General features: G+C 42.7%; 1 protein-coding gene across 17 annotated transcripts in view; it reads left to right on the top strand.

Moving 5' to 3' along the window:
• The window catches only part of PCGF3 (polycomb group ring finger 3), a 113,296-nt gene that overhangs the window by 29,683 nt on the left and 57,510 nt on the right, over nt 1-26,103 (top strand). For 4 of the 17 annotated variants that reach the window (XM_048850035.2, XM_048850021.2, XM_048850025.2 and 1 more), the window contains 2 exons: nt 15,019-15,174; nt 19,179-19,284. The exons of 3 other annotated variants lie outside the window; for them this stretch is intronic. The gene's annotated coding sequence lies outside the window, so the exon portion shown is untranslated. Of the gene's footprint in view, nt 1-7,025; nt 7,195-7,903; nt 8,019-15,018; nt 15,175-18,575; nt 18,636-19,178; nt 19,285-26,103 lie in introns of all 17 variants that reach the window. 10 more of the 17 variants (XM_075128885.1, XM_048850030.2, XM_048850036.2 and 7 more) reach the window with 5 other exon arrangements.

Below are 26,103 nucleotides of genomic sequence, written 5' to 3'. Positions count from 1 at the left end.
AGGGCTGGGGGCGTGTGAGGGGTGCAGAGTATGTGTGGGGAGGAGGGTATGTGTGGGAGGAGCTGGGTATGTGTGGGGGGTGCTGGGGTTGTGGGAGGAGGCTGGGGTGTGTGAGGGGTGCAGGGGTCAGGGCTGGGTGTGTGTGAGGGGTGCTCGAGTCAGGGCTGGGGTCGTGGGGGTCAGGGCAGGAGGCTGGGGTGTGTGGGGGTGCAGGGGTCAGGGCAGAGGGCTAGGGGTGTGTGTGGGGGGGGGATGTAGGGGTCAGGGCAGGGGGTTGGGGGCATGGGCTAGGGTCCTGGGGGTGCTCCCAGCCCCCTGTCCAGAGCGGCTCATGGCAGGGGGCTGGAGGGGGATATGCCCTGATTCCACCCCCTGCCCCCGCCCCTTCTCCGCCTCCCGCCCCCGCCCCTTCTCTGCCTCCTCCCCAGAGCAGCAAGTGCGCTGCAGCTCTGCTTCTCCCCCTCTCTCGCAAGTGTCATCAGCTGATCCACGGCAGGGAGGGAGAGGAGGAGTGGCCGGGACCCAGCACTCTTGGGGAAAAGTCGGGGTCGGGGGGACCTTTCCTGCCCTGCAACAGTAGCTGGCAGGACCAAGCTTCTTCACCCTGCCCCCGCAGGGGAGTAGGGGGTGGAGAAGAGCAGGCTGGGGGGGGGCAGAGGGCTGAGCGGGGCTGGCGGCTGGGACCCGGTAGGCAACAGCGTGCCATTAAAAATCGGCTCGTGTGCCGTCTTTGGCACGCATGCCATAGGTTGCCGACCCCTGCTCTATACCCTTAACCACAAGGTCCTCTTAATTTGCTTGTTGGGTGCTGCTCTGTTCTCTCCTACACGACCCAACTGGGTTTGCTGCTTATCTCCCAAAAGTTTTGAGGGTAGTGTTTGGATTCCACAGCATCCTCTTTTGCTCAATGTATGTGTGAGAGAAATATGATTTTCTGGGCTGCAGTGTCCTCAGTATGCTGATACTTAGCTGTAGATACCCTTGATTTGTATTCTGGTAATGCCTAGAAGCCTGAATCTGGACCCCATTGTGCTAAGCTTTGTATAAAAACATAGAATCTTTCAAACCAAGATTCTACAGGCTTTATTAGTCCTCTAGCATCTGAGCTCTGGATCGAAGTGAACTGAAGCAGGGCATGAAGGGATTTTCTAGTTTGTTGGCCCGTCTTCACCTTCTGCCAAAATGGTTTACAACCTTAGAGTTCAGATATCTGTCTCTGTTCCTAGGTTTTATGGATTGTAGTGCCTTATGATCTACGGCTGGTTGGAAAGCTGTGACATTTCTCTCGAAAGCAGACTTTGCAGTGGTTCTCCCTGACCTGGACATCTCAGAGATAAACTAGTAAAAGAAGAAAAGGAGTATTTGTAGCACCTTAGAGACTAACCAATTTATTTGAGCATGAGCTTTTGTGAGCTACAGCTCACTTCATCAGATGTATACCGTGGAAACTGCAGCAGACTTTATATACACACAGAGATCATGAAACAATACCTCCTCCCACCCCACTGTCCTGCTGGTAATAGCTTATCTAAAGTGATCATCAGGTGGGCCATTTCCAGCACAAATCCAGGTTTTCTCACCCTCCACCCCCCCACACAAATTCACTCTCCTGCTGGTGCTAGCCCATCCAAAGTGACAACTCTTTACATAATCAAGTCGGGCTATTTCCTGCATAAATCCAGGTTTTCTCACATCCCCCCCACCCCCATACACACACAAACTCACTCTCCTGCTGGTAATAGCTCATCTAAACTGACCACTCTCCAAGTTTAAATCCAAGTTAAACCAGAACATCTGGGGGGGGGGGGGGGTAGGAAAAAACAAGAGGAAACAGGCTACCTTGCATAATGACTTAGCCACTCCCAGTCTCTATTTAAGCCTAAATTAATAGTATCCAATTTGCAAATGAATTCCAATTCAGCAGTTTCTCGCTGGAGTCTGGATTTGAAGTTTTTTTGTTTTAAGATAGCGACCTTCATGTCTGTGATTGCGTGACCAGAGAGATTGAAGTGTTCTCCGACTGGTTTATGAATGTTATAATTCTTGACATCTGATTTGTGTCCATTTATTCTTTTACGTAGAGACTGTCCAGTTTGACCAATGTACATGGCAGAGGGGCATTGCTGGCACATGATGGCATATATCACATTGGTGGATGTGCAGGTGAACGAGCCTCTGATAGTGTGGCTGTTGTTATTAGGCCCTGTGATGGTGTCCCCTGAATAGATATGTGGGCACAATTGGCAACGGGCTTTGTTGCAAGGATAAGTTCCTGGGTTAGTGGTTCTGTTGTGTGGTATGTGGTTGTTGGTGAGTATTTGCTTCAGGTTGCGGGGCTGTCTGTAGGCAAGGACTGGCCTGTCTCCCAAGACTTGTGAGAGTGTTGGGTCATCCTTTAGGATAGGTTGTAGATCCTTAATAATGCGTTGGAGGGGTTTTAGTTTGGGGCTGAAGGTGACGGCTAGTGGCGTTCTGTTATTTTCTTTGTTAGGCCTGTCCTGTTCCGACCTATTCATATGAATATGAACAAGAGGCTGCTCGGCAGCTCTCCAACACGAGTTTCTACAAGCCATTACCCTATGATCCCACTGAGAGTTACCAAAAGCAACTACAGCATTTGCTCAAGAAACTTCCTGAAAAAGCACAAGATCAAATCCGCACAGACACACCCCTGGAACCCCGACCTGGGATATTCTATCTACTACCCAAGATCCATAAACCTGGAAATCCTGGGCGCCCTGACAGCAGGATTGTCTGGCTATGTAGACTCCCTCCTCAGACCCTACGCTACCAGCACTCCCAGCTACCTTCGAGACACCACTGACTTCCTGAGGAAACTTCAATCCATCGGTGATCTTCCTGATAACACCATCCTGGCTACTATGGATGTAGAAGCCCTCTACACCAACATTCCACACAAAGATGGACTACAAGCCGTCAAGAACACTATCCCCGATAATGTCACGGCTAACCTGGTGGCTGAACTTTGTGACTTTGTCCTTACCCATAACTATTTTACATTTGGGGACAATGTATACCTTCAGATCAGCGGCACTGCTATGGGTACCCGCATGGCCCCACAGTATGCCAACATTTTTATGGCTGATTTAGAACAACGCTTCCTCAGCTCTCGTCCCCTAAAGCCCCTACTCTACTTGCGCTATATTGATGACATCTTCATCATCTGGACCCATGGAAAAGAAGCCCTTGAGGAATTCCACCATGATTTCAACAATTTCCATCCCACCACCAACCTCAGCCTGGTCCAGTCCACACAAGAGATCCACTTCCTGGACACTACAGTGCTAATAAACAATGGCCACATAAACACCACCCTATACCGGAAACCTACTGACCGCTATTCCTACCTGCATGCCTCCAGCTTTCACCCTGACCACACCACACGATCCATCGTCTACAGCCAAGCTCTGCGATACAACTGCATTTGCTCCAACCCCTCAGACAGAGACAAACACCTACAAGATCTCTGTCAAGCTTTCTTACAACTACAATACCCACCTGCAGAAGTAAAGAAACAGATTGATAGAGTCAGAAGAGTTCCCAGAAGTTACCTACTACAGGACAGGCCTAACAAAGAAAATAACAGAACGCCACTAGCGGTCACCTTCAGCCCCCAACTAAAACCCCTTCAACGCATTATTAAGGATCTACAACCTATCCTAAAGGATGACCCAACACTCTCACAAGTCTTGGGAGACAGGCCAGTCCTTGCCTACAGACAGCCCCGCAACCTGAAGCAAATACTCACCAACAACCACATACCACACAACAGAACCACTAACCCAGGAACTTATCCTTGCAACAAAGCCCGTTGCCAATTGTGCCCACATATCTATTCAGGGGACACCATCACAGGGCCTAATAACATCAGCCACACTATCAGAGGCTCGTTCACCTGCACATCCACCAATGTGATATATGCCATCATGTGCCAGCAATGCCCCTCTGCCATGTACATTGGTCAAACTGGACAGTCTCTACGTAAAAGAATAAATGGACACAAATCAGATGTCAAGAATTATAACATTCATAAACCAGTCGGAGAACACTTCAATCTCTCTGGTCACGCAATCACAGACATGAAGGTCGCTATCTTAAAACAAAAAAACTTCAAATCCAGACTCCAGCGAGAAACTGCTGAATTGGAATTCATTTGCAAATTGGATACTATTAATTTAGGCTTAAATAGAGACTGGGAGTGGCTAAGTCATTATGCAAGGTAGCCTGTTTCCTCTTGTTTTTTCCTACCCCCCCCCCCCCCCAGATGTTCTGGTTTAACTTGGATTTAAACTTGGAGAGTGGTCAGTTTAGATGAGCTATTACCAGCAGGAGAGTGAGTTTGTGTGTGTATGGGGGTGGGGGGGATGTGAGAAAACCTGGATTTATGCAGGAAATAGCCCGACTTGATTATGTAAAGAGTTGTCACTTTGGATGGGCTAGCACCAGCAGGAGAGTGAATTTGTGTGGGGGGGTGGAGGGTGAGAAAACCTGGATTTGTGCTGGAAATGGCCCACCTGATGATCACTTTAGATAAGCTATTACCAGCAGGACAGTGGGGTGGGAGGAGGTATTGTTTCATGATCTCTGTGTGTATATAAAGTCTGCTGCAGTTTCCACGGTATACATCCGATGAAGTGAGCTGTAGCTCACGAAAGCTCATGCTCAAATAAATTGGTTAGTCTCTAAGGTGCTACAAGTACTCCTTTTCTTTTTGCGAATACAGACTAACACGGCTGTTACTCTGAAACCTAGTAAAAGAAGCTATGCTTAGGGTCATGCTTGAAGTGAAACTAGAATGTGTAAGCCATATTTTCAAGAGGGTCTGAAACTGTCTTGAAAATTTACAACTTGTCCTTGTTCACACATTTCTGTGTGGATTGCCCACCTTTGTATGTGACAGTTAAGTCACCAGGGAGCTACCAAAACGTGTCTGCCAAGGAGGGTTTGTTGCCTATTAGTTTGTGTGGAGTTTGGATTCTCAAATATTTGGGCTGTATAGCTAATGTACAGTATCGTTGCCCACCACCTATGTAGGGCAAGCAGCTCTGAGTGCAACATCTGTGCTCAAGTCTTTGTATTAGCTACCCATTTAATTTTCTTTTGACACCCTTTGTAGGCCAGAATGTTTGATGGTGCAAGAGACTGTGACTGTAGATTCTTCATCCCCAGGAGGCAACTGTTGGCTGCTTCCTGATTGGTCAACCCATTGAAAGGCTGTGCTCTCGGTTTTCCCTCTTGATGTGAGATCAGTAATGAGAGGCAGAGGGAGACCTTGATTTTTTTTTTTTTTTGGTGTTTTGAAGAGCAGGGAGAAGAAAAGATTTCAGAAAACAAGGCTATTAAGTTTTTTTTAACCCACTTTACCAAAATTTTACACTACTTATTACTATTTTCTACAGAAATTAACTTGAGAAATCCACTGCACTAAATATATAGTGCTATAGAACATTATACCAAATGTCATTAACTAGAAGTAGTTACGTTATTTCCCTGACATATCACTAGAAGTGTACTATGCTTGGGACTTGTCTACACTAGGCAGTTTACTTTCCTTGAGTTAATTGATTGCCAAAGTCATCTAGTGTAAGTATAACCTGTGACTTTTCATTAGGAAAAAGATGGATCAATCTCATGGTAATGAATACCTGGTAAAATCCTAGTGTGGACAAGGCAGCTTGTAATTTTTACATATATTAGCAGACCTAGATAAATACAAGCGGCATCCTACAGTTTTTGACCTGCTAATGTGTGAAAACTACAAGTTGCACTGTTTATACTAGGATGCTAATATGAGGTAAACCACCAATTATGTGAATTAAAACAACTTACTTAATGCAGTGGGTGTAAATGTGGTTTATAGTTTAGGCCATGTCTGCACCATGGAACTACAGCAGCATAGCTATGGTGCCATAACTATGCCAGTATAAGCTCATAGTGTAGAAGCAGCTACCCTTTAAATTGTAAAGGGTTTTTCAGTCACTGTAGGAACACCACCTCTGCGAGCAATAGTAGCTAGGTCCAGCAAAATCTCCCAGGGGAGATGGAGTTTATATTGACAAGAGGGTAGCTCTCTGAATAAAATCAGCTATTCCTGCAAAATAACTCTTTGCCTGCATCTGCACTAGATCTTTTACTTGCATGGCTAGGCTGGTCACAAATGTGGGTGTGCTCCTCCCCTGTTCCATGCTAACATACATGGGTTATGCTGACAAAATTTGTGTAGACCGGGCCTAGCTGGTGGTTCTGCTTTAACTATATCTGTTTTGAAACAAGGCAAGCCCAACAGATTAGTGAAAGTTACATTTCATACTAGACTGCTCAGTGCTGTGTGTGCTCTTATGTGTTCTGATTTGACTAATAATGATAAGAACACTTTCTTGCTATATGTGGAATAAATAGTAACTTCAGATGGTAACCTGTTGTACACTTATCTGAAGGTAAAACCCATATGTTTTCAACTGAAGGTGTTTAAATTGATTTGAAATGTCTTATGTTCACATCGACATTCATGATTTCTTGGAAACTGTTACTGTGAAACTTTTTCTTAGTTTACAAAGGGGAATTCTCTTAACACTAATGTTATGACAGTGACAAAGTAAATTAAGAATATAAACTTCTACTCTATCTAGATTAACCTGTAGCTATGTCATAGTTTCTAAGCATATGGTATCTCTGCAGACTTGGTAATGTTTAATAAATAGCTTGATTTCTGAATTTATGGGCAGTGTTTAAATGCTTTCATGTAATAAAGTTTAGAAGTCAAATTTAATTGGAAATTAGAGACTATGCATAGGCTGAAAGATGTCTGTTACTCACTGAATTTTATAGTCTCCTTTGCTAGGAATGCAAAATCCTTCTGTATCAGCAAAGTAGAAAGTCCTCATATGAAGAATTGTTACTCTGGATACATTTTCAAACTTCTTACTGGGTAGCCAAGTAAAGCAAGTGATTAGTTTTCTGCTGATGAATCTAAGCTGTTTGCAATGTTTGTTCAATCTTTTAAGGTGGAGAAGAGAGGTGGTAGATGGCAACTGGAGGCAGCTTTGGAGTGTGGGACATTCTTCTGCTTCCAGTGGCTGACAGGTCTGGTTCCGCCCCTGAGCTGCAAACAGGCTGAAGTACTCATTGTAACGCATCTCTGGATCTAATTACATGAAGACAGGAAACTTACAGGTCAACAGATCAATTTGCCTATTGTCTCTGAAAAGCTGAATTTCTGTTGGACAAAGAGAAAGTTTTGTATCTTGGGTGCAATACCACATTTAAATGCACATTCTGTAATTCTGTTTTGGCTATATCTGCAGCAGTACCAGAAGCCCCAGTTGAGAAGAAAGTCCCATTGTTAAAAGCTGTGCATTCATATAGTAAGAGAATTTCTGCATCAGTGCTTACAATCTAACAATTAATCTGTTTTGGCTCTTCAGCTACATAGTTCTTTAAAGTTTAGGAAAGTTAAAGGCTAATCTTTCAAAATTTGTTTCATGGCCCCAAGTTGAACGCATGTATGAAACTGTAGAAGACTTAAATATGGAGAATGCTTAAAGAATAACTGAAAATCAATTATTGGGGGCCTGTTAATACTTTCATGATTAAAGATAATCTTGGGTTTTAAAAAAAGTTGTGTAAGTAAACAAAGCAGAACAGCAGGTTCTAACCTTTCTTTTTTGTTGGAGTTTGACAATGTCGTTGGAGGACCAGGATAGTTAAATCACAGAAACCTGAACTGCAGCTTTCCAAGCCCCCAGATATAAGATGTTAAATGAGGTCAACAAACTGTACAATCTATATTCTCATGGCTGCTTCAGTTTATCTCTGAAAGACCAAAATACTGGGGAGAGTAGGTGGCAAGATGAGAGCATAGTACTTCTGTATGTTGTTGCAGGCACCATCCTGTGGGTTTCAAGAGCTGCTGACCAGAGGAGTTTATGGAAGGCTCATTTTGCATTGAACTCTGTAAGGCTCTTGGATGACTTCACTTCATGCAAGTCTGAATGACGGTATCCCTTGACTCAAATGTCTAAATATTAAGCCTAGGAAGGGATTGGGGGGGATTTTCTTGCAGTTACAAGGATTTTTATGGAGCATTTCAGCAGAATGACCTTTTTCACCTTCTGATTTGCCAATTAATAGGAGACAGTTGTCCCTGGGTCAGAAAGATCAAGGAATGTGAAGATGTTGATCATTGTTTGAGACTTTTGGTGACACACAAATATACAGATATTCAGATTTTCCGTTGAACCCTGAATTTTAGTTAGTTGAATGACTGTAATGCTCTAATTCAGGCTTTGTTTAATAAAACTTTTAACATCCCAGTAAAAATGAGAAGTTACAAATAAAATAGGTGCAATCAATTAAATTCCAGCACCGCTCTGCTTTTAGCAGCTAGTAGTGGTTGGTGTCTCACCACAGCATTGCCTTCTGTTGACATCTTGATGATTTTGAAGGGACTTTGTCCTTCATGACATAATAGTATAAGGGTTCTTTAAACAATTCTTTAATAACTAGAAGTTAAGAATCTTCATCTCCTTTTAATACATGTTTTTACACAAGAGTGTGATCTAAATTGAATCCAAGTGCCTTTTTAATGACTGGTAATTTGTGGCTTTTAATTCCCAACAAAAAAATCCATTGTAACATTTTCTCCTAGTATATTACAAATTCTTTCTGTAACTTTTGCTAGTATACCTAATTTGGGATAGCCCATGAAAATGAATAGCTTTTCTCCCCAAAAGCCTGATGCCTCCAGCAGTGATTTTGATCACTTATTAATGAGCTAGACTGAATTCAGAGAAGAATACAATGGGATTGGTTTAAAAAAAAAAAAAAAAAAAAGGTTGCACCTGTAACAGTTCTTTATTTGGATAGGATTACTACAGGTTTAGAAAGGTTTGAGGCATTAAATTATGGGTCTAAATTAGCTGTTAGCACTCAAGAAAAGATCTTGAAGTCATCATGAATAGTTATCTGAAAACATCTGCTCAATGTGAAGCAGCAGTCACAAAAGCTAACAATGTTAGGAACCTTAGGAAAAGGGATAGGTAATAAGACCGTAAATATCATAATGCCACTATATACATCTGCTCACACCTTGGATACCGCATGCAGTTCTGGTCTCCCATCTCAGAAAATAAATTAGAAATGGAAAAGGTACAGAGAAAGGCAACAAAAATGATTAGGGGTATGGAACAGCTTCCATATGAAGAGAGATTAAAAAACGTGGCACTGTTGAGTTTAGAAAAGACACAACTAAGGGGCTGTGACAGAGTGTATCAGGCCCTTTGGGGTCCCCTGCAGGAAGCCTTGCTATCGTACCATGCAGAGCTTATTGTATTAGTGTCATGTATGATGGGACTATGATTCCATCCTCATGAGCCCTGTGAACAGTAAAACTGTTCTAATTCTGGTCTTTGTTCTCAAAATGTATCGTTATTTTCTTTAGAGTATAAATTTTTGAAGGTGTTACTGTTCTACAAAGCTTGTAAGAGGGGTGTTGATTGCACTTCCTGATTTACTGAATAACTTGTCTGGGGATACCTTTTTGTATGTAAAGGGTAATGGTGCGCTGCAAACTATTCTTAATAATTTGGAGGAGGCTGGGCCTATGAACACTGATAGAATTGCTAAAAATAAAACAGATGAAAAGAAGAATGGAGAAGTGATAAATAAGCAGATCATGACTCTGTAGTGGTGTCATAAATATAAAGGGAAGGCTAACCACCTTTAAATCCCTCCTGGCCAGGGGAAAAACCCTTTTACCGGTAAAGGGTTAAGAAGCTAAGATAACCTCACTGGCACCTGACCAAAATGACTAATGAGGAGACAAGATACTTTCAAAGCTGGAGGGGGGAGAAACAAAGGTTCTCTCTGTCTGCGTGATGTTTCTTGCCGGGACTAGAGCAGGATTGCAGGTCAGAACTCCTGTAAAGCGTTAGTAAGCAATCTAGTTAGATGCGCATTAGATTCTGTTTTGTTTAAAAGGCTCATAAAATAAGTTGTGCTGAATGGAATGTATATTCCTGTTTTTGTGTCTTTTTGTAACTTAAGGGATTTTGCCTAGAGGGATTCTCTGTTTTGAATCTGATTACCCTGTAAGGTATTTACCAGCCTGATTTTACAGAGGTGATTCTTTTACTTTAATTAATATTCTTCTTTTAAGAACCTGATTGCTTTTTTCATTGTTCTTAAGATCCAAGGGTTTGGGTCTGTGTTCACCTATGCAAATTGGTGAGGATTTTTATCAAGCCTTCCCCAGGAAAGGGAGTGTAGTGCTTGGGGGGATATTTTTTTGGCGGGGCGGGGGGGGAAAGACTTTTCCAAGTGGGCACTTCCCCTGTCCTTTGTGTAACACTTTGGTGGTGGCAGCTTTTAACCTAAGCTGGTAAGAATAAGCTTAGGGGGTCTTTCATGCAGGTCCCCACATCTGTACCCTAGAGCTCAGAGTGGGGAAGCAACCTTGACAAGTGGTAAGACTGAGTAACTTGTCTTTCAGTGAAGGAGTTATGTACTAATAAGCAACTTGTAAAAGCAAGTGTGTTTGACTCCACTTTATACTGACAGTATAAATTTATTTACAAAGAGCTAGCTATGCTCTGACCAGTTAAACTGTGAAAAGCTGCTGACATCACTTGTGGAAAGTAACATAACTTCAAAAGTGGTTTCTAACTCTGCTTTGGAAAGTTGGGGGTATTTGAGTTAACTTGACATAGCCAGTTTGCATGTGTGGTAGAATTGACATTGCACTTTGGACAGCAAATATTATAGTCGTGTGTGTCAAGTTATAACCCACAAACATAAATATATGGTTCTTGAAAATCACAAGCCACAAGTTTATAACACATTGGCAAGCTTAAATATATTTCTAAGATTTAAGTGTGCATTTTGTGAAAATGTATAAAAACTACATTGGCTCTGTATCCACAAAAGCCAATTGTTGTGATTCAGTCTGAAGGTGACAAAGGCATGAATAACTCTGGTGAGGTCCTCATTAGAATGAGGAGGTGGTCACCTTGCTGAGCTCAGTGCGAAATCACGTAAGGCAGCTTCTCCTATTTGGATATCAGAGTAGCAGAAAACAAGATTTTAGGTTGCCAACCTCACTAATAAATGACAATCGTACTACCTTGGTGAAGGGAGCTGAAATAACTTCTGTTTGACTTTCTGCTTGTTCCACCTAATTTCAGAATCAAATGGGCAGAAATGAAGTATGGTCATTCCAAAAGATTATGAAACTTTTAAACCATCAGACTGTGAAGTCACACTTCACTTAAGTTTTGTAGAGTTTTTTATTTTTATTTTTTTTAAAAGATACTCTTAACATCCTTCTTCCTGAGGAGCCAGATGACTCTAGTACTATGAACACAACTATACATGCAGAGGGAGGACGAACTTAGTAATAGTATAGACTTTAAATAGCTTTAGAAGACACCTCCCCCTGCCCCTAAAATACTCCTTTCCCTGCCTCCCATCCAAGATTGAATGGTCCTAAGGTCTGATGTCTAGTGCTGTATTTAACTGGAAAGCTATGAAGCTCAGGTCTCCAGTGATGAATGTTTCTAGATGTTGAGGTAATAGATCTTAAATTGGTCAGTAATGCAGGATTGAATAATGTAAATCTTGGACATCAGACCTGTGATCTCTGAAGGCTGAGATTTTCAAAGGAGCCTAAGGGATTTAATACCAAGATCCCATTTACATTTGATAATGGGTGCCAAACTCCCTTAGGTTTCTTTGAAAAGCCTATCTGTGATTTTTAAGGCTGTCCCCCCCCCCCCCCCCCATATTTGTGAAAGAAATCTCTTTTATCGCAGACTCTTCAAAGAAAAAGGACTATTGGCAAATTCCTCCTAAATTTGGAGTTAGAAGTAGTCCTGCTTTGAGTGGTTTAGTGGGCATTGTGCAGATGAGAAGGTCAAAGGTACGCAATAGTATGCCTTCATATGTCAATCTACAGTTGATTGCATGAGAAGGAAAGATGGTCTTGAACTAAAGATATGGAACAGGGAGTCAGGAGACATGGCTCTTGCTCCTGGATTTGCCTCAGGTTTTGTGTGTAGCCTTGAGCAATTTGCTCTGCATCACCTTTAAAATAGGGGTAATACTAGCCTATCTCATGGGTGATGTAACAGGTTTCTTTTTAAGGTGCTATGAGAGCCTCAGATGGAAGGTCTTATCACAAATTTCATGATTCTGCAGCTTACTCCATGGTTGTCACAAATTCAGATATAAGCAGCCTAATATTTCCTTTCTTGTAAATGTTCATTATTACCCTAGGCTGTAACTTCAATACTGCACTAGATCAAATGAAAAAATGTATTAGTTGTACCTAAGCACACGTGTAAATGGGTCGAGTTCTTAGTGTTTTATGATTCCCATTTACTCTTTCGGCCTTCCTCTGTCACTGATAAACCAAACACTTTTTTACTTCATCATTGGGAAAAGCTGTTACTTGACAATAACTTTGATTCACTTGTTACCAAGATCTTTTATTTCCAGAAAACCTAGGTTAAAGTTTTTAAGCTTGCAAAGTCAAGCTCAAAAAAGTTAAATGTTTGAAATAATTTTGATTATACATAATTTGGCTTCCTGCTTATGCATTATAGGCTTCAGCTACATGATTGCAGTATTGCCAATCCCAAGTGTTGGAAAAAATCATGATTGGGTGAAAAAAGTTTTGGGCTTTTATTTACGTTTGGGTTTTGAGTTTTTAAGGTACAATTGGGTCATGTGTTCAAGCTTTTCTCTGCAAACCTGAGAGCTAGAAACTTTAAATGAGAGCTGAAAACCTACATGTAGTTGCAGGATTCCAGGATCTGGGGCTTTAAGAAACACCAAATATCATGCAACTTGTCATAAAACGAATTGGTAGCGCTGTGGTTATACACTGTTTTTTTCATGGGATTCCCTCAGCACACTTCTAGATATGGAGGGCTTTCATATACTGGGAACTGAGGCCCTCAGACCAAAACTTGCAAGTCTCTGCTAATCTTGTGTGCCTACTGATTGGTTGCCAAACTTGAGGCCTCAGAGATCAATTTTTCAAAGTTCTTAATGTGACCAATAGGGCAATTTCCTGCAATTTCCTTGAAAGACCATATAGTATTAAGTTTATGTATTATTGTGTGCCAGGATTGCATGTAATATCAATAGTGGGGAGATGTAACAGATGGAAGACCTGAGAGTTCAAAAGACTGTATTGAAAATGTCTCAGATGAATATGGAATTTTTGGACAATAAGTGGGTTCCCTGGGGAATCTTTAGGGAGAGAATAATGGAAATTATCCAATTCCAGTTATGAAAAACCCCCAGCTTTTACTATCTATGCCCTGAGACGAGGGTCTTTGTCTGCGGATTATCTGTTACAGAAGGCCAAGTTCGAAGGCCCAAGCTTTATAAAGAAACAGCTGATTTGCCCAGCCTTTGTTCTTGTTCTGGATCTAAATTGAATATGAACTCGTAACCTTGGGGAAGACTCATCTGTGGGTTTTGAAGGACTAAAACCTACCTGAGCCCTAGGCTGGGGTTGGGGGTCACTTCTGGTAAGATTTTTAGTATGTGTGTAGGAACTCTTACTGGTGGTTTTTTGTTTTTGTTTTTCTCATGCTTTTATCTTCAGAATAAATGTGCTTACTTGGAAGGAATTGTGTCGTAATTTATAACTGTAGGCAATACAGTGGTTATAGCCTTATGAGAGAAAGCAAAGCGCAGGTGCTGGCCTGTTTTAGGCAGTCTGCCTTGCTGGGGATATCACAGTGTAAGGCAGGGAGTTGTGCAGTCTGAAAATCCCTGGTCAGGAGGGTGAGAGACACTAGTCTGCACCCACGAGAAGTGGCTGGTGGGAGCTGGAAGCCTTAAGTGAGTGCCCTTGCTGGAACATGCCAGGGGAAAACAGGTTCATTTGCCCTGAAACTATGACACTTAACATATATTTTCATAGTACTTTACTGATGGGAAACTGAAACAAAGGTAAAGTGCATTGCCCAGCATCATGTAAAAGGGCTATGAGAGAAACAGAGGTAGGACCTAGTTGTTCTGAGTGATATTCTATTTCTGGGGGAATTCTGTGTCTCTGCACATACGCAGAATTCATGTTCCCTGCAGATTTCTTTGCTTCCCTGTAGAAAAATGACTTCTGATGGGAAAGCAAAGAGAAGCTGCGGGAGAGGTCATGTGCCCCTCCCTGGCAGCACAGGCAGGTTGGCTCGGGTGCTGGAGCAGCCGGCAGAGGCGTAAATCACTGCCTGGGGGTGTGTATGTGGGGGGGGAGTCGTGAGAGAGAGAGAGACTCTGTCCCTCTCACTCGCTATTGCAGCACAGTCAACATGGAGGGGCAGGGCTTCCGGGTGTTTCTGAGGAGGTAGGCATGGGGCAGGCCCTGTCCCTTCTGTTCTGGCTGCTTAGTGAATTGTTCCCATTGTCTTTGTGAATTCCCACAGGAGTATAAAACAGGTATAAAAATTTTAGGGCTCCTTCACATTGGCAGAGGGGTGTAAAGGACAGTATGGCCTTATAAATGCTTACAGTGGTTTCGTGATTAGAACTGGTCTACATTTTTGGACTGAAAAAATTTCCTATCAAAATGTGCTCCGTGAACTGTTTGCTACTGATCTTTCTGGAGATGGTCAGTAGCCAGTATAAATTGTGAGTTTGATTCTCCAGCCCTCACTTGCTCTTCAGTTACCTATGATGTAGCACTGAGCGTATGGCTGCATACATTTGTTGACTAATAACCTAGAAATAAAGGGTCAAACCTAGTACATTACTGTTTGGGAATTTCCTCCATTGCTTCCTATTCTCCATCCATTGTATTGTAGTTTAAATAAGTTACCAAAATAATTGAAACCAGAGTGATTATATTGTGTTGTTTTGATAAAATATGCAGAATTTTGTAGAATTTTAAAATATTTTGCACAGAAACTTGATTTTTTTTTGGTGCAGAATTCCCTGAGGTGTAGGTATTCAACTGCTTTAACCCTATGACCATCCTTTCTCTTTTTGCAGTCCTCTGTCTCATTCGATATACTAGTTTCAACTTCTACAACAGATGAGACAGAAGTTCAACAGACAACAGCCTGCTTCCCTACACAACACTGATTTATTCCCTGAGCAGCATCCATCCTGTCCACTGAATGAAGCAAGGGTCCTGTGGAAAAAATAGTATGTGCTCTGTAATTACAGACTCTCATAATTCATAGCAAGTGGTGGGGGGCTGGTGGTTAGTGAATTGAAGTTAAACAAGTAAGCTTTATTCTAGTTGTCCTAATGTATTTGATTTTTCAATCCTTAACTTTTTTTACACTTTCTATATGTAATTTACTTGGTTTTTTTTAAAGGTAAAATAAAGAGAATTATGTGCAAATACCCCTCCAGAATCAGCAGCGTTGGAACTCTGGGCTTCCAACATTGCAGCACAGATTACTAGCACCTGTGCTAAGATATTAATTACAAATGCTGACAGAAGGAATAACCTGTTACCATTTGTGCATCACCCACTAAGAGATGCTGTTGCATAATACGCCATAACAGTAGGTTTTATATGCCTGAATAGCCCCATTTTAAACAGCATAGCAGATAATTAAAGTTGGGGCAACTTTTTTCCATTGGGACATTGGGTATGTCTATTCAGCATTCCAGAGCGAGCGGGAGTGAGCCTCCTCGCTCAGGTTGGCAGACTCGGACTAGAGGGGCTTGTGCTAGTTCTCTGAAAATAGCTCTATAGACGAGCTCTGAAGTTGTGCTCCAGATGTTGAAGCCCACCCTACTCTGGGGATTGCAGAGCCTGAGCTGCAACTTCAAAGTGCTGACTCTATAGTTCTTTTTAGAGCACTAGAGTGAGCCGTGCTACACAGTCTGTCAATGTGGGCTGGGAGGCTTGCTCCTGCTCGCTCCAAAACGCTGAGTAGACATACCCATTGTATCTGAAGTGACTGGGACTTAGGTCTGTCATATTAGAGAGTTGTTCTATTCCCAGTTGTATAACCTCTCAGTGGGATAGGAGGCTTTGTTCAGTTAGTAGTGAGGTAGGTAGGACAATCACAAGTTGGTAAACATTAAATTCGAACACATGATTTCTGGGTTCCCAGTCTATTGTACCTTAGCCTAGTACAAAGCCTATTTTGATAAATCAGTTGCACATTTTTTTTCTTATTTGGAGCCGTGGTTTGGCTGGAATAAGACACGGTGCTGGCAGAATTATAGAGGTTTTTGGCAGCAAACTGGGAGCAAGCTGTACAGGTCAAATCATTGGTGGAAAATTACCATCTTAATTTAGCTCCAAAACTTGCCCAAAGCTGGATTGGTTTTATGCTGCCAGCAAGTTTCAAGCTATTGCTGCAGTGCATGGAGGAAATAGAAGTCTCTCCCCCGCCTGCAAATTGGTTGGAGGAATTATTAAAAGTGTTACGAGCTGTAACTCACGAAAGCGTATGCTCAAATAAATTTGTTAGTCTCTAAGATGGCACAAGTACTCCTTTTCTTTTTGTGAATACAGACTAACACGGCTGCTACTCTGAAATCACCATAGTTGCTGCTGCTTTAAAATACATATATGTATGTTAAAGATGCAGTTGCCTAATAGAGTGCCTTATTGTGAGGATTTAGAGGAACAGCTGTGTTAGTCTGTATTCGCAAAAAGAAAAGGAGTACTTGTGGCACCTTAGAGACTAACCAATTTATTTGAGCATGAGCTTTCGTGAGCTACAGCTCACTTCATCAGATGTATACCGTGGAAACTGCAGCAGACTTTATATACACACAGAGAATATGAAACAATACCTCCTCCCACCCCACTGTCCTGCTGGTAATAGCTTATCTAAAGTGATCAACAGGTGGGCCATTTCTAGCACAAAGCCAGGTTTTCTCACCCTCCACCCCCCCACACAAATTCACTCTCCTGCTGGTGCTAGCCCATCCAAAGTGACAACTCTTTACATAATCAAGTCGGGCTATTTCCTGCATAGATCCAGGTTTTCTTTATTGTGAGGAGTTGTGCTCAGTTTAATACAGTGTCTGTAACTCTAGCATTAAGGCTATATCCTCAGTGGGGAAAAAAGGGTGTGTTTTATAAATGGTGATAGTTAACACACCATATTTTGCTGTGAAGACATCGGAAGTACTTAGGTCAAGTGTCTGGCCAAGAATTTGAATTTTGTCTTATTTCTCAACCTACAAATAAATTCTTTGTAGGTGATACACTACAAAACTTGTCAAGTCCATTCATGTTCTGTCGCGATCGTTTCTTCTTTGTTCATCACCATGTCATTTTTATTTCTTTGTCACGTTGAATGTCACTAAATCTAATTATGACTTTCTTTAAACAGTGTTACCAGCCAGGATCATAGGAGTAAACTAAAATATCCCTTAACCTAAGAATCATAAAAGTCTATTCAAAGTAGATGTAAATGCATCCTGCACTAGATCTGGCCCCTTGAGCTTGCTAAGCCACAGTATTGAGTAAAACCTGGTGTTGACTTAGTAGTAGATAGAAATTTAATAAAATCTATGTATCTGATCACACAGTGAGTCTCACAGGAGATTTACAGAGAAGTGATATGCTCCTACCATCTGTTTGTTCTTTGTTTTGTCTTACCTGACTGCTGATGTTACTACTAAGGTCTGTCAGGTTTTTTTTTTTTTTTTTTTTTAAAACCTGTGTTTAAGGGTTTAATACCTTAACCATTTCAAATAGCCTGTGGCTGAAGATTAGGCCTGTTTATACGTATTTTGTTTTACTTAACAAAAGTTACATTGGTTCAACTGTTTGAAGAATCCGATAAAAATTTACCTCCCTGAGGGTTTCTGATGTTTGACTGTTTATGTTCTGTTGCCAATTCAGAGAGTAGCATGAAGTGCGCTAGATAAACTTACAGAGGATAGGTCCATCAGTGGCTATTAGCCAGGATGGGCAGGGATGGAAAACCATGCTCTGAAGTGTCCCTAGCCTCTGTTTGCCAGAAGCTGGGAATGGGCAACAAGGGATGGATCACTTGATGATTACTATTCTGTTCATTCCCTCTGGGGCACCTGGCACTGGTCAGTGTCAGAAGACAGGATACTGGGCTAGATGGACCTTTGGTCTGACCCAGTATGGCCAGTATTATGTAAGTTGGATGTTTTAACTTGCATAAAATAGTAAATATTGCCCATATTTCAAACTGGGCTTGTCTGAAACATGGCATGGAAGCAGTTACTCAGGAAGCCATATTAAGACTTAGTTACATGGCAGTGACTACTTATCAACCATTTTACTACAAAATTATTGAAGTCAACAGGAGCTGTTGAGTTCTCAGCACCCATAACAAATCAGGCCACTTAAGAGCTGTCTAATGGGCCTTTGCTTGGGATATTCAAAGGAGCTTAGGTACCCAACTGCCTGAGGCCCCTTAAAAATACTAGCCTAGGAGCCTAACTTTACCAGTTTTCTAAAATCTTGGCCATCGTGTAACAGTACTGTTGAGATATTAGTGAAAAGTTTTTACCTACTATCTTAATGATTTTATTCTGCTGTCCATCAAACAAGAAATGTGTGTAAGTTAATGATGGTGTCTCTCTTAAAAAAGAAAACCCTGCAGTATTGAGTGAAGAACTGAGAGAGTCCCAAGAGTGAAGAACACTCTAAGGTCTGAAGCTTTGAATACAAATTTATTTTCCAGATGCTTTCATATTCACACCTTCTGCTTGCCTCTTAAGTTTACGTTAAGAGTTGTGCTGCTGTGCAAGTTATTTCTGGTCTCATTAGGAAATTGACAAAGTACGTTTATGTCAATAGAGTGCACCTAAGCTGTGAACTTCATCTAATATACAATACTAGGAAGAAATCAGTAGTCTACCTCAGGCACTTAAGTCCTCCCTAAAGTAATTGTGAAAAGCATCTTTGTTACAGTTTTAAACATGCTTCTTCAGGCAACAAGTGTGGTCTGCTTTTGCACCAGATTAAAAATTAATTGTGTTTTATGGGAGAATATTCTTCGTTTCCACCACACTTGAAAAATACTTGTCTCTCTTTGTGCATGTGAAGGCACGTTAATTAAACTTAGAGGGGTCCTGGGACTTCATGTTCTGGCCTTTCTATGATGTGGTAAGAGGTGTATGTTGATGTTAACGGTTATATGTGGAGATTTAAACGTTTTGTATGTCATATCCTGTCCTCTTTTCCCTTTTAGTGAAGAGAACTTGAGACCGATTTTTGGAATACTGTTTGTAAATTTTTTCAGATGAGGAGACCCAGCGCTTAAATTGGATGGAAACTCAAATACTGGAGAAACTAGGGTAGGTTTATTCATCCTTTTAGGGTATAGCTTGTTGGACTTGATTCACATTACTGTACAGATGACTGGCAATCCCTGAGACATTTCAGGGGAATCAGTTTAGCTCAGTGTTAATGAACAGTTATTTCTGCTTAATTGGAATAGTATTAGCTAAGGGTAAGTTTAGACAGCAATAAAAGATCCGCGACAGCTGATCTGGGTCAGCTGACTCACGCTGGAGCTGCGGGGCTATGAAATTGCAGTGCAGACTTCAGGGTCAGGCTGGACCCCAGGCTCTGAGACCCTCCCCTCCTTGCAAGGTTTCGGAGCCTGGGGTCTAGCCTGATCTCAAACTTCTACACTGTAGTTTTATAACAGCCCTAGCCCTGTGAATCCGAGTCAGCTCTGAGACATGGTGGCATGGTTTTTTTTAAATCGCAATGTAGTCATACTCTAAAGTTCTAAATAGGGATTTGTTTAGTCAATATGAAGTGTTTAAATGATTACCCAGTCTAAACTGCAGGTTTCTGATCGCTTAAGGTTCAGTTGTGGCTGTAAGTGCAGACCATTAACTCCAATCACCAAGTTTAAATCCGTGGCTGACTTCCCTTAAGCTTTCCAGAAAAATCCTGTATTAAAGGAACTCTTCATGCTTATTATCAGGTGTATTCATTAGGTTTTCCTGAAGGTTTTTGTTTTTTGCAGGGAGCAATTAGGTTTTCTGATGGAATGAATTAAAATGGATTTGTCTTGTGTTTTTATTAATTTAGTATATTTTAAGGATTTTCAGTTTTATAAAAATGGCATCTTCTCTTAATTGGGAAAAGATATGTAATAGGATGTCTTAATTAAGAGGATTTTATGGAATGAGCATTTATTTTAAATCTTGGTGGAGCACCTTGATCCTGTTCACAAACCCCAAACTATCTTAATCCTGTTCACTTAAGTCTATTGTGTGAGAACCGCCAGACCATTTACTTTGTGCTACAAACGTCATACTTATTGGAAGAAAGCTCTTTAAAATAAGGCTAGTGTGTATTTCCTCATTTCTGCTGTCCTCTGACTTGTAGGTGAATTATGTACCCACTTGCCTGTACTCTACACTAACACCCTTCCTGTATCGTAGGGTATGAGGCTCAAGGTGGTAGAGAGTAAATACTTGTATTCTGATGGTGCCTGAAGTCCCAGGGACCTATTTTGCTGGGGAAACACAGCGAATAAGACAGTCCCTGCCCCAAAGACTGCCCTGAAACACTTGAGAAGAATGTAGCTTTCTAGAGAGAGAGCGAGCGAGTGAGCCCTACTGAATGTTTTAGGGCTGCATTCAATGACCTATATCCTGGTGTTCTTTCAGTCTTGGCCAGAGAAGACAGGTGGATTTGCTTTGAAATGGTTTGTGTTAAAGTAAGGTATCTACTCTTTTAACCTCAGATCACTTAGTAGTCACCTGAGGAACATTCCTTATATGATCAGCTTTTCAGCTTAATTATTTAGCTAATAATTTATCAGTGCTCAGGAGAGAAGTAGGTACTCTGACCAACAAAACAGATGGTGGACTGTTACTGTGGCATAGAAATGAGAGCAGCTCAGATTTTTAAATCTTGAAAATCATTACAATACTGATCTTCCCAAGAACCGGTGAGAACTGAACTGCTAATGATCTCGTTTCTGTGTCCGAGATCACAACCAATTAATCAACTGGAATGCAATGGGCTTGGAATTGAAATGGATTCCTTACAACTTTGTTTTGTACAGAAAGTCTTTGTAGCTCTGATTACTGAGGATTTTGATTGGGTCATAATTGTTTCAAGTACTGTCAAAATACAGCACAGCGTACGTCTTTTAAAAAGTGTATGTTGCTATTGTGTTCGGCACCTCTCAGGTTCAGGTGCCTGGTATGAAGCTGGTTTTGACTGCATTAGAAGAGCATGCATGTGGGCTTGCATGACTGGGCTTTTAGTCTCTTCTTTCCCCAGATCTGCAGAAAATGAATCTATTAGCAGCTTATATGCTTGCTTTATAAAGTTGGTGGTTTGGTGCCCTCCACTGGAGCTATTATTTTTCTGTTGAGTTGTTAAGAGTACTACTTAAATTTTTGAGAATTTAAAAAATAAGGCTAGCATAATATATATTTCTGTACATATATATGAAGCTTGTACACCATACCCAACAACTTTATGCAGAATTACATGAGTCACATTTCAGAGGGGTAGCCGTCTTAGTCTGTATCAGCAAAAACAACAAGGAGTCCTTGTGGCATCTTAGTGTAAGTCTACACTACGAAATTAGGTCGAATTTATAGAATTTGGTTTTGTAGAAAGCGTTTTTATACATTCGATTATGTGTGTCCCAACACAAATGCTCTAAGTGCATTTAGTCGGCGGAGTGCGTACACAGTACCTAGGTAACGGTTGACTATCCCACAGTTCCTGCAGTCGTCTCTGCCCATTTGAATTCTGGGTAGAAATCCTAATGCCTGATGGGGTAAAAACATTGTCGCAGGTGGTTCTGGGTACATATCGTCAGGCACGCCCTTCCCTCCCTCCTTCCGTGAAAGCAACGGCAGACAATCGTTTCATGCCTTTTTTCCTGGGTTACCCGTGCAGATGCTGTACGCTGCTCAGCTCACCGTCACCGTATGGCTCCTGGGTGCTGGCAGACACGGTACTGCATTGCAACACAGCAGCAGCTCATTGCCTTTTGGCAGTGGACAGTGCAGTATGACTGGTAGCCATTGTCGCCATACTCCAGGGTGCTCTTTTAGCCGACCTCGGTGTAGTCGGTCAGCAACGCCTGGGAAAACATGGGAGTGACTCAGCCAGGTCTTTTCCCTTTTAAGTTTCGTCTCATGGTGATTCAGTCCTGCCAGCAGTCATACTGCACCGTCTTCTGCCGAGAACCCAGGAGATGATGATGGCCAGCAGTCGTACTGCACCATCTGCTGCCAACAAGATCTATACAGTTAGATGAAGTGGATCAAAATAAGAAATAGACCAGATTTGTTTTGTATTCATGTTCTCCTTCCTCCCTCCCTCCCTCTGTGAAATCAACGACCTGCTAAACCCAGGATTTTGAGTTCTATCCTTGAGGGGGCCATTCTGTTTCTCCTTGATGCAAAGCCACCCCATTTGTTGATTTTTAGTTCCCTGTAAGCCAACCCTGTAAGCCATGTTGTCAGTTGCCCCTCCCTCCGTCAGAGCAACAGCAGACAATCATTTCGCGCCTTTTTTCAGTGCAGATGTCATAGCACTGGGAACATGGATCCCGCTCAGATCACCTAGGCAATTATGAGCACTATAAACACCGTGCGCGTTATCCAGCAGGATATGCAGAACCATAACCTGCAAGAAAAGCAAAACCAGGCGAGGAGGAGGCAACTGCAGTGCAGTGACGAGAGTGATGGGAACATGGACATAGACTTCTCACAAAGTACGGGCCCCTGCAGTGTTCACATCATGGTGTCAGTTGGGCAGGTTCATGGCATGGAATGCTGATTCTGGGCCCGGGAAACAAGCACAGAGTGGTGGGACCGCATAGTGTTGCAGGTCTGGGACGATTCCCAGTGGCTGCGAAACTTTTGCATGCGTAAGGGCACTTTCATGGAACTTTGTGACTTGTTTTCCCCTGCCCTGAGGTGCAAGAATACCAAGATGAGAGCAGCCCTCACAGTTGAGAAGCGAGTGGCAATAGCCCTCTGGAAGCTTGCAACGCCGGACAGCTACTGGTCAGTCGGGAATCAATTTGGAGCAGGCAAATCTACTGTGGGGGCTGCTGTGATCCAAGTAGCCAACGCAATCACTGAGCTGCTGATATCAAGGGTAGTGACTCTGGGAAATGTGCAGGTCATAGTGGATGGCTTTGCTGCAATGGGATTCCCTAACTGTGGTGGGGTGATAAACGGAACCCATATCCCTATCTTGGCACCTGAGTACCAAGGCAGCAAGTACATAAACTGAAAGGGGTACTTTTCAATGGTGCTGCAAGCACTGGTGGATCACAAGGGACGTTTCACCAACATCAATGTGGGATGACCAGGAAAGGTACGTGACGCTCGCATCTTCAGGAACTCTGGTCTGTTTCAACAGCTGCAGCAAGGGACTTACTTTCCAGACCAGAAAATAACCTTTGGGGATGTTGAAATGCCTATAGTTATGCTTGGGGACCCAGCCTACCCCTTAATGCCATGGATCATGAAGCCATACACAGACACCCTGGACAGTAGTCAGGAGCTGTTCAACTACAGGCTGAGCAAGTGCAGAATGGTGGTAGAGTGTGTATTTGGGTGTTTAAAAGTGCGCTGGCGCAGTTTACTGACTTGCTTAGACCTCAACGAAACCAATATTCCCATTGTTATTACTGCTTGCTGTGTTCTCCACAATCTCTGTGAGAGTAAGGAGGAGACGTTTATGGCTGGGTGGGAGGTTGAGGCAAATCACCTGACCGCTGATTACGCACAGCCAGACACCAGGGCGGTTAGACACCAGGGAAGAGTACAGGAGGGTGTGGTGCACATCAGAGAAGCTTTGAAAACCAGTTTCAGGAATGGCCAGGCTATGGTGTGAAAGTTCTGTTTTTCTCCTTGATGGAACCCCCCTGGTTTCACTCTACTTTCTTGTAAGCTAAGTACCTTCCCCTCCCCACTTCGATCACCGCTTGCAGAGGCAATAAAGTCATTGTTGCTTCACATTCATGCATTCTTTATTTATTCATTACACAAATAGGGGGATAACTGCCAAGGTAGCCTGGGAGGGATGTTGAGGAGCGAAGCACCGGGTGGGGTGGTGGAGGAGGGAAGGACAAGGCCACACAGCACTTTAAAACTTATTGAATGCCAGCCTTCTGTTGCTTGGCCAATCCTCTGGGGTGGAGTGGCTGGGTGACCGGAGGCCCCCTCACTGCATTCTTGGGCATCTGGGTGAGGAGGCTATGGAACTTGGGGAGGAGGGCAGTTGGTTACACAGGGGCTGTAGAGGCGGTCTGTGCTCCTGCTGCCTTTCCTGCTGCTCAACTATATGCTGGAGCATATTAATTCGATCCTCCAGCAGCCTGAGCATTGACTCCTGCTTTCTTTCAGCAAGCTGACGCCACCTACCATCTTCAGCCTGCCACCTCTCTTTGCGGTCATATTGTGTTTTCCTGCACTCTGAGATTGTCTGCCTCCACGTATTTTGCTGTGCTCTGTCAGTGTGGGAGGACAGTATGAGGTCAGAGAACATTTCATCAAGAGTGCTTTTTTTTTCGCTTTCTAATCTTTGCTAGCCTCTGGGAAGGAGAAACATATGCAGCTGGTGGAGGAGGAAAAAGGGAGAGTGGTAGTTAAAGACACATTTTATAGAACAATGTGTACACTTTTTCACGGTAAACCTTGCTGTTAACATTCCATAGCACATGTGCTTTCATTACAAGGTCGCATTTTGCCTCTTTTTGAGGGTATGTCAGTTTGGTGTGAGAGATCAGTCACGCAGAGCCGGGCAGCAGAATTTGGGTTGCAGGGAGTCATGGTAAGCCAGTCTTTTGAATAATAGAATCATAGAATATCAGGGTTGGAAGGGACCTCAGGAGGTCATCTAGTCCAACCCCCTGCTCAAAGCAGGACCAATCCCCAATTAAATCATCCCAGCGAGGGCTTTGTCAAGCCTGACCTTAAAAAAATCTAAGGAAGGAGATTCTACCACCTCCCTAGGTAACACATTCCAGTGTTTCACCACCCTCCTAGTGAAAAAGTTTTTCCTAATATCCAACCTAAGCCTCCCCCACTGCAACTTGAGACCATTACTCCTTATCCTGTCCTCTTCTACCACTGAGAATAGTCTAGAACCATCCTCTTTGGAACCCCCTTTCAGGTAGTTGAAAGCAGCTATCAAATCCCCCCTCATTCTTCTCTTCCACAGACTATACAATCCCAGTTCCCTCAGCCTCTCCTCATAAGTCATGTGTTCCAGACCCCTAATCATTTCTGTTGCCTTTCGCTGGACTCTCTCCAATTTATCCACATCCTTCTTGTAGTGCGGGGCCCAAAGCTGGACACAGTACTCCAGATGAGGCCTCACCAATGTCGAATAGAGGGGAACGATCACGTCCCTCGATCTGCTGGCTATGTCCCTACTTATACATCCCAAAATGCCATTGGCCTTCTTGGCAACAAGGGCACACTGTTGACTCGTATCCAGCTTCTCGTCCACTGTCACCCCTTGGTCCTTTTCCTCAGAACTGCTGCCTAGCCATTCGGTCCCTAGTCTGTAGCGTGCATTGGGTTCTTCCGTCCTAAGTGCAGGACTCTGCACTTATCCTTGTTGAATGTCATCAGATTTCTTTTGGCCCAATCCTCTAATTTGTCTAGGTCCCTCTGTATCCTATCCCTGCCCTCCAGCGTATCTACTACTTCTCCTGGTTTAGTATCATCTGCAAATTTGCTGAGGGTGCAATCCACACCATCCTCCAGATCATTTATGAAGATATTGAACAAAACCGGCCCCAGGACCAACCCTTGGGGCACTCCACTTAATACCGGCTGCCAACTAGACATGGAGCCATTGATCACTACCCGTTGAGCCCGACAATCTAGCCAACTTTCTATCCACCTTATAGTGCATTCATCCAGCCCATACTTCTTTAACTTGCTGACAAGAATACTGTGGGAGACCGTGTCAAAAGCTTTGCTAAAGTCAAGAAACAATACATCCACTGCTTTTCTTTCATCCACAGAACCAGTAATCTCATCATAGAAGGCGATTAGATTAGTCAGGCATGACCTTCCCTTGGTGAATCCATGCTGACTGTTCCTGATCACTTTCCTCTCATGTAAGTGCTTCAGGATTGATTCCTTGAGGACCTGCTCCAT

The sequence above is a fragment of the Caretta caretta genome, chromosome 5 (assembly GCF_965140235.1).
Source record: "Caretta caretta isolate rCarCar2 chromosome 5, rCarCar1.hap1, whole genome shotgun sequence".
NCBI lineage: Eukaryota > Metazoa > Chordata > Testudines > Cheloniidae > Caretta > Caretta caretta.
This window is presented reverse-complemented; position numbering and strand designations above follow the sequence as displayed.